Source organism: Phyllostomus hastatus, unplaced genomic scaffold, assembly GCF_019186645.2.
Source record: "Phyllostomus hastatus isolate PE091 unplaced genomic scaffold, TTU_PhHast_1.1 phas_scaffold_182, whole genome shotgun sequence".
Lineage (NCBI taxonomy): Eukaryota > Metazoa > Chordata > Mammalia > Chiroptera > Phyllostomidae > Phyllostomus > Phyllostomus hastatus.
Window position 1 is genome coordinate 27130986 of NW_025334013.1, and position 8295 is coordinate 27139280.

Sequence of the window (8295 nt, forward strand, 5' to 3'; positions counted from 1 at the left end):
AGCAAAGCTCGATTTTACTGAAGATTTCATCAGAAGCTGGGAGACGGTGTTGCCTTGCACACTGCAGAGCGGACGCTAATACATATGCCGACTGGACTCTTCCGTTGTCTCTGCCCCAGAATGTCCTCCTCGGCTGCCAGCCCCCCATCTCCTACTTGCCCCCTCACCCCAGGCTTCACTCAGCTCCCTGTCTGTCTCTTCCCGTTTTCCCTTCCTCCTGGGCAGGGCAGTGTAGAGACCACCCGGCTCACCCGGCCTTGCAAACACCTCCCCGCCCTCCAGACAGAGGAGCTCTTAGGAGCCTTAGTGTCCGCTCTCCTTGGTTTTGGCTGTGGGAGATGAAAGGTGATAACTTTTCCCTCTTAAGGAGATTTTTCTCTAACCCTCCCTTTTTGACAGTATGAAACACAAACATCACTTTTCTCTCCCAAATTATCATGTATGAACTTGGAGTCTCTAGAATTTATAGGAGGAGGACATGGGGAAACCGGCAAGGCTGAAGAATTAGTTGATAATCTCTTGCCTAGTGAGACCCCACCCGCCACGCGGCAGGACGCTTGGACGCGGCAGACTCCAGGCCTCGGTCTGGTGACCCGGGTTCAGCCTCGGGCTCATTCAGCTGTGACCCAGGACGGACCTCTGATCAGGTGTCAGCAAGTGTTTCATGAACAAATGCTTTTGGGCGCTCTGCCTGCCTTCCCTGCCTCAGTCACCTCGTTTGGAAGAGGGAGGTAGAAATCCCTTTCCTGTCTACCTCCCAAGGTTGCAGTGGAGGTCAGACAAGTTCATGGGTGAGGAGGCACCAAGATAAAGAAATAAAATTGTTCCTCGCTGAGCTCTAGTACTATAGCCTTTGGCAAACTGTGGGGAAGGCAAATTAACCTTTGGATGTTCCCTCGTTTCTCCTGGTCTTCTTTCCTTCTCCAGTCATTTTCCTTTTGTTTGCTCAGGTTCTGCCTCCTTTCCACCGGCCCCCCCTCCCCCCCATTGGGATCCTTACTGGGTAAAGGGTCAGCTGTCAGCCCTTTACACCTGAATGCAAATTTCAGCCCAGGTCCCTCTGCCAGCGCAGGTGTGAGCCCTGGTCTGGGACTGGGAGTGAGAGGCTCTGTGGCAGTGGTCCTCAGCCTCAGCGGGCGCCTGTGGCAGGTCCCTGGGCAATGCCCTGGGGTTTTGGTTCTATAGGATTGGGTCGAAGCCCAGAAATCTGCCTTTCTTTGTAGCGATCCAGGAGATTCTGATGCAGGTACTGTGCTCGTGGAACATGGAAGAACAATGATTTCTAGAGGTAGGGGCTTTAGGGAGAGTTAGGGGGAAGTTTCAGAGAGGTCAGGGGGTTCCCACTGAACTTACACCGAGGCAGAGGCCCCTGGTTTCCCCAGGACAGGTCTCCTGCAGTCATCAAAGGAAGCCATTGTTTTGTCAAGAAGAATGATGACTCTTGCCACTGTTACAAAGCCGTCTTATCCCAGCCAACCCTCCCCAAATCTTGGGAGGGCGGGTAGTGTAGTTCCTAGTTCTGGGGGACAAAGTTGAGGCCTCCAGAGGCTGGGTGATTGGTCTGGGTGCCCCCGCCCCCCGTGATTACAGAAGATGAGGAATCCGGGGAGCTGCCCCAGGCCAGCGCGCATGCTTGTACACCGCACCGCTGCTCGTGGGGACAAAGCTGTCTGTTAACTCCTCCTGGGTCCCCGCTTTGCCTCAGCCAGCCTGGTCTAATCAGGCACCTGGCAGAAAGAGGTGGCGGTGGTGGGGTCCTCCTCGCACCTCACTCCCTTCCTCTAAAAGTCACTGAATAATGCAATGTCTATTTCCTCAGTGTCTGTGGAACCCACCTGCTCCTCCACGTCCCCACCCACCACCAAAGTTCAGGTCCAGAGGCCAGCTCCGCTCCTGCGGGTCCACCCAGGACGTCTTCCTGGCTATACTCACCTCTTTTGGGGCAATGTGGCTAACAGCCTCTAGTCTCACGCGGCCCTGTCCTTGGCGTAAACGACTGGTGCAGAGGTGGGTCCCTGGCCTGGAGTGGGCCACCCAGAATCCTTTGCAAAGAAGAGGGCAGACCCTCTTCAATGGCGGGTGGGCACTGCAGAGTGAGGGGAGGCCTCCCAGTGGTTGTTGCCACATTCCCCACATTGTGGAGAGGAGGAAAACCAGACAGCAGCCGAGGGGAGAGGAGCAAGGGAGATGGAGAGTGAACCCACCAATGCACTTGGCAACGTGGAGGCCACGGACACCCGGACAAGGGCAGAGGCACGGTGGGTGCAGAAGCCTGTGGGGAGGGGAGGAGCTGGTGACAGCCAGTGTGGATCACTCTGTGGACTGAAGAGCAAGAGAACAGTGCGAACAATGGGGCTCCACAAAGAAGTGGGGCCAAGTGTGGTTCGTTTATTTGTTTTTTAAAGATGAAAGAAATAACACCTCGTTTGTATGCTTGTGAAATGACCAGTTCAAAGGGGAGACAAGATGGCTCTGGAGAAGGGGATTTCTGGAGGGATAACCTCGTGGAGGGGAGGGGCCGGGGGCTGCCACCCCCAGGGCCAAGCCCGAGGGCCCTGCCTGCAGGTGCAGACGGGCCTGGATGCTCTCTGGAGTGGCCACTCCCTCCCTCCCTCCCGGACTCCAGCTTTAAAAAAGATGCCGGGAGCCTCGGGCATGGCCACCCTGGGGCAGAACAATGCTCCAGGCAGGCTGCTCTGGACTCGGTGTTCCCACCTTGTGGCCCAGGTCCCCTGGCTGGCTGGTGCGCCTGGCTGCTCCCCAGGCAGCAGGGCGAACAAGCCTCTATTGATTCTGGGTGGTGGCTAGAAGAATGCCCCTTTGTTGAGCTCGGTGCCCTCCTCCTCCCCCTGTCCTTGCCCACAGGAGAGGCATTCAGGTAGGAAGCCACATACCCATGGACCTTAGAGGGCATCAAGGGATGGAACAGCACCCGAGTCCCTGGAGGAGGCCTCCCAGTCCTGCTCTCCCTCATCTCCTCTTGGTCACTCCCCAAGCTCTTGGTGCCCTTTCCTGTCACCCCCTCATTGCTCAGGGGTGGCCCATGCCCAGGTATCTCTGTGTGAAAATCCTCTCCATTTTTCGAGGTCCTGCTGCTCCACAAACCCCCACAGGAATGGGGGCTTGTTGGGAGGAGGAAGCAGGGCTTGTTCATACCTGGACCCTGGTGTCTAACCTGGAACTTGGTCCAGAAGAGACATATTAAAGTCTTGAGAAACAAAGACTTGGTTTCAGCCAACGGCACTACCCCTCTCCCCATCACCCAGACCAGAAATTTGACCAGCCCATTACCCGGTTGGTCAGAAGTCTGTTGCTGCTCCTTGAAAAGTCACTCAAACCCCTCAGCTTGGGCTGCCCGGCCTGCCCCAGTTTGGCATCAACCCTCCCTCTGTTGGCCTGGACTTGCCACTGTTGACTCATCCCCTACTTTATCGCCATTTATTGAGCATGTACTATGTGCTGCCATCGCTCTAGACACTGGGGGCACTCCAGTGAATGGGGCAGACAGAGGCTTCTCTCTCAAGGGCCTTACAGCCTCTCTGAGGTAGACACACGTACACAGGTGACCAAATAATACAACAGCAAAACGTGAGATGAGTGAGTGCTCTGAAGGAAGTCACACAGGTGAAAGGGGATGAGGATGATGGCGGGAGTGTGTGTGTGTGTGTGTGTGTGAGAGAGAGAGAGAGAGAGAGAGAGAGAGAGAGAGACAGGGAAGCAGCCACTGAGGCGGAGGAGGGGCAGGGACAAAAGCTCGGGGAGTTGCAGTCGAGGAGGAAGAGTTTCCATCTTCTGCGAAGAGTGATGGGAGGCTGCGGCCAGCCCGCATGTCCTGCACGGTCTGACCTCGGGGCTCTGTCCTGCTGGGTCTCCCGCCTGAGATGACCTCCCCAAGCTTCTCGGCCCTTCTCAGTCATACTTGGATTTCGGGCCTCAGCGCCAGTCCCACCACCACTGGGAAGCCTTCCTGGTTTCCTCCAGACCGCCAGCATCTTTCCTGCCACCTGTCTGTCTGCCTCTATGGCGGCACCTCTGGTCTTGGGATTCATTGCCTAGACTGCTCAAGCTCAGATTCCCCAGCATGTCCTCAGCACCCACCGTGTGCTGTGCCTCATCCAATCCTCCCCTCGACACAAGAGGTTAGTTATATCATGCCTGCTTTTTACAGATGGGTAAAGGGAGGCTCAGAGAAGTTCAGTAGCTCATCTGTGGCATCCCATTGTGCGGATACGGAAACTGAGTCTCAGACAGGTAAAGCAACTTGTCTGAAGTCACAGATTCTGGTAAATGCCAAAACTCAAACCCCAGCCCCTATCCGGGTCTGATGGACCTCGGATTCTTTGATTTCAACCTCTGCAACCCAATTCCACCTCCAGGTGACCGGGAGACCCATTACTGGACAGGTGAGGGAGGCATCGTTACTGGAGCCCTCAGAGAGAAGCACTGCGACTGGCGATGCCCAGGGCCCTGCCGTCCTGGTTCTGCCTCCTCCCAGCTGTGTGGTTTTGCTCATGCTGCCCACCCTCTCTGTGCCTTCCTTTCCTCAGGAAAGGTGAAAGGGGATGATGTTAAGTTTCCCACCCCCTGACCGCTGTCAGAAGGAAGTGTGATGGTGTTTGTGAGCATGTTTTGAGGGCAGCAAGCCTCACCTCAGTTCATTGTTACCCGCTCCCCTGACTGCTAAGCTGAGCGAGCAGTGGGAGACGGGGGAGCAGCCCTGGCAGAGGGGAGAGAGGAAAGCACCGGGTGGGGCTTTCCCTGGGGAGAGAGGCAGGTGAACGTCTTGCTCAGCCAGCCTCACGTGACGAAAGGAACCTACTAAGTAGGTCACGGTGCAGCAGGAAGGAGCTATTCCGGGACCGCCTGCTGCCTCCCAGAGCAGCAGCTGTGAGCCGGACTATTTCAGGGCAGCACAGGAAGCTCCCCCACAGCTCTCTCTTGGATCCCAGCCCTGTCTTTGGGCCTTGACAGGCCAGGCAGCCCTAGTGGGCGCTGTGCTGGTGCCTCTGCATGACTGCCCCGGGGTGGACAGTGGCAACCTGGGACCATTGCAGCACGCCGTTCCCACCCCCTGGAAACCATCATCCCGGGCGGCTGTGGGTGAGAACAGGAGGCTTGCATTTCCCAGCCTAGCGGTGACTCTCCGCGCTTGGCTGCAATAACCCTGTGGCACTAGGCAACTCACTTTACCATCCTGGGCCTAGGTTTCTCCACCTGTGAAGTGAGGGTAATGGTGCTGACAGCCTAGGGCTGTTCTGAGGATTAAATGAGATAATGACCCAAAGCACCAAACACAGGGTCGGCCCAGAGGCAGTGCTTGGTAAATGGTTACTGTTCCTGCCTGAGCCTCTGGGGTTCTCCAGGCTGCTATGACAGCTGCGGGGAGGACAGGAAGTGGCTCAGCGGCCAAAACAGGCTGTGTGCTGCTGGGTGGGGCGGATGAAGCGGGGGTTATGCTGGAGGAGTTGGCTTCGGAGGCTCTGGCTCCATGAGCACTTAAGGGAGGAATCCTTTCAGAAGGAACTTGGGGCTTTGAAGTCCATGACTGACCTAAGTGACAATAGCTCAGCCCTGGGCAGTGTCCTGTGCCCTGAGCTTCAGGTGTCTCATCTGCAAAACGGGGGTGGAAACGCGTCCTGTGCTCGGGCAAGGAACAAACGCGGAGCCTTTAGCACAGGGCTGGCACCTGGGAACAGTTACCGTTCTCTGGTTTAACTGTCACACCACCCCATGACAAAAGCATTATTATCCCCGTTTTTAAAAATTAAAAAAAAATTTAAATCCTCACCCAAGGACATTCTTTCATTGCTTTTAGAGCGAGAGGGAGGGAGAGGGACAAACGTCGATGTAGGAGAGAAGCTTGGACTGGTTGCCTCCCACACGCACCCAGACCAGGGACCCAACCTGCGACCTTTCCGCGGTGGGAGGATGCCCCAGCCAGCCCGCCCCTCCGGCCAGGGCTATTCTCCCCATTTCATTGGTGAGGAAATGGGGGCACAGACAGGTTAGGTAATTGTCCAAGGTCCCGTCGTTAGGAAGCAGTCTGGCTGAGATTTGAATCCAGTCCGATGCTCAGATGGGCACTTCGCGCCACTCCCTCTGCCTCGCGCGCAAAGCATGCACAGGTGTCAGATGCGCATGCGCGGCAGGGCCCGGCAGGGCACAGCTACGTGGTCAGTGGTCGGCGATGTGCACCGGTTGCTGCTGTAATTGTTGTAATTGTTGTTCTCATCATAACTGTGGTTCAGAATTTAACTGGAAGTTATAAAGCTTAAGAGTGGCTGGTGAAGGTAGAGGGCGATCTAAGATATTAGAAACGACAACAATCCCAATCTCAGGGGAATCGTCAAAAATATGGGATAAAAAACCAGAGTCATAACATTGCAGCATTCCTGGTAATTACAAAAAGTGGAAAAAAATGTATGTACTCAAATATCACACAGTAAGTTAAGGATGGGCGCTCTCTTCGGTGGAAAATTACACACCCACTTAAAATGATGCTAATATGGAAAATGTTTATTATGCAATTACTATAAAGGGAAAAGGCTGGATATAAATTTCTATTTCTGCTCTAATTATACCTCTATTAAAATATCAAGTGCACGTAGACAGGAGCTGAGAGGGAATGTGCAAACAGTCTATGTGTTAAATGCTGGAATTAGGGGTTTCTTTTTTTGTAATTGATTTAATAATTCAACCATAACGTGTTGAGCACTTACTAAGTGTCAGTCACTGTGTTAAGCATGGTTATTAGTGTGGATTATATTAGACTGAAGGAGGGTTGCAAAGCAAAGAGGTTTTATTGCCTCTCCAGATATTCTGGGGGTAAGCAGTTCTAAGCAGATGTGGCAGCTTCAGGTTGTTGGCGACCCCGATCTCTCTGTCTGGTGGCTCTGCCATTCCTAGGGAAGTTCCCCTTTTCCATGTGGTCTGCTAGGGCACACCACCACGTCCACAGTCCGGCCAGCGACATGAGGACAGGAGGGGAAGGGCATGCTCTTCTGCAGGGAAGATATGACTGGAAGTTGCCCACATCGCCTCCATTCTTAGGCACTGGTCAGAACTTTGTCACCTGGTGACTCCTAGCTGCAAGATAGACTGGGACATGTCGTTCCTTCAGGTGGCTGTGAGCCTAGCTAAAAATTCTAGCTAGTGTGGAGAAGGGAGGCAGCAGCTGGGGCCTCTTGCTTAGCTTGCTGCAGCATGCCAAGCTAAACAAGGTGAGGCTCAATCCCCAGGAGCCCACTGTCCAGTGAGAGAGAAGCACCTGTCACGGAGTGATTACCAGACAATCTGAGAAGTGCTGTGGTTGAATTAGGGGCCCCCCGGGGACGGACAGGATGGCCGACGGGCCTGGAGGGACACCAGCAGCTCCAACTCCCACAAAGATTTTGCCTTCACTGGCAGCCGCCCAGTTCGTACAGTGAGCCGCCATGCTTCCCCCGACCACCCGCAAGATCTGATTGATCAGCGCAGGGGCAGGCGGGACCCAAGCCGGGACCACCCGTTGCCTTCTGGGAGGGCGAGGGGAGTGGAGCGACACCGTGCTGGAGTCACTGCACCCCCCGTCCCCGGAAGGCAGCGTGCTTCTACTGGATCCTGCTCCTGTCCTTCAAATTGGTTGTTTATCCAACTGCTCGTCCTTCAGTCTGGGAGGTTCCTCAGTAAGACACCCATCAAATAAATCCCCACCACTTTTTTGGTTTTAATAAACTGAACTAACTCAGGGGGCCAGGGTTAGGTAACAAGCAGTTCTGCTGAGATGTAGTTCCAGACGGATTTCCCACCAGGTGCCCTGAGAAGCCAGGAGGGTTTTAAGGAGGGTGAAGGGGAAGGCTCCCCAGACAGGGAATCAGCTTATAAGTCTGGAAGCCTTTTACTTTTGTTAGCGGTTTATTGATTATGCAACAAGACAACCAACAAGAGAAGATACTTAACAAAGGCCCCGGAGGGGTGGGGAGCTGGCAGTTGATGACTTGGAGCGGGAGGTGGGGGTTGGGGGGTGAACAGACCAGAGCTTGCCGGCACCGACCCCCCCGCCCCCACCTGCCCCTGGCGGACCTGGCAGCTGCTTCACCGTGTGGTGCTAGGCACACCGGAAAACCCTTCTGGATCAATTTCTTCAATTCTAAGAGAAAACCAGGAGTATTTAAATACGTGAAATTTAAAAAAATTCCCCTGGCTGGCATACCTCAGTGGATTGAGTGCGGGCTGCGAACCAAAGCATCACAGGTTTGATTCCCAGTCAGGGCACATGCCTGGGTTGCAGGCCACGGCCCCCAGCAACCACACATT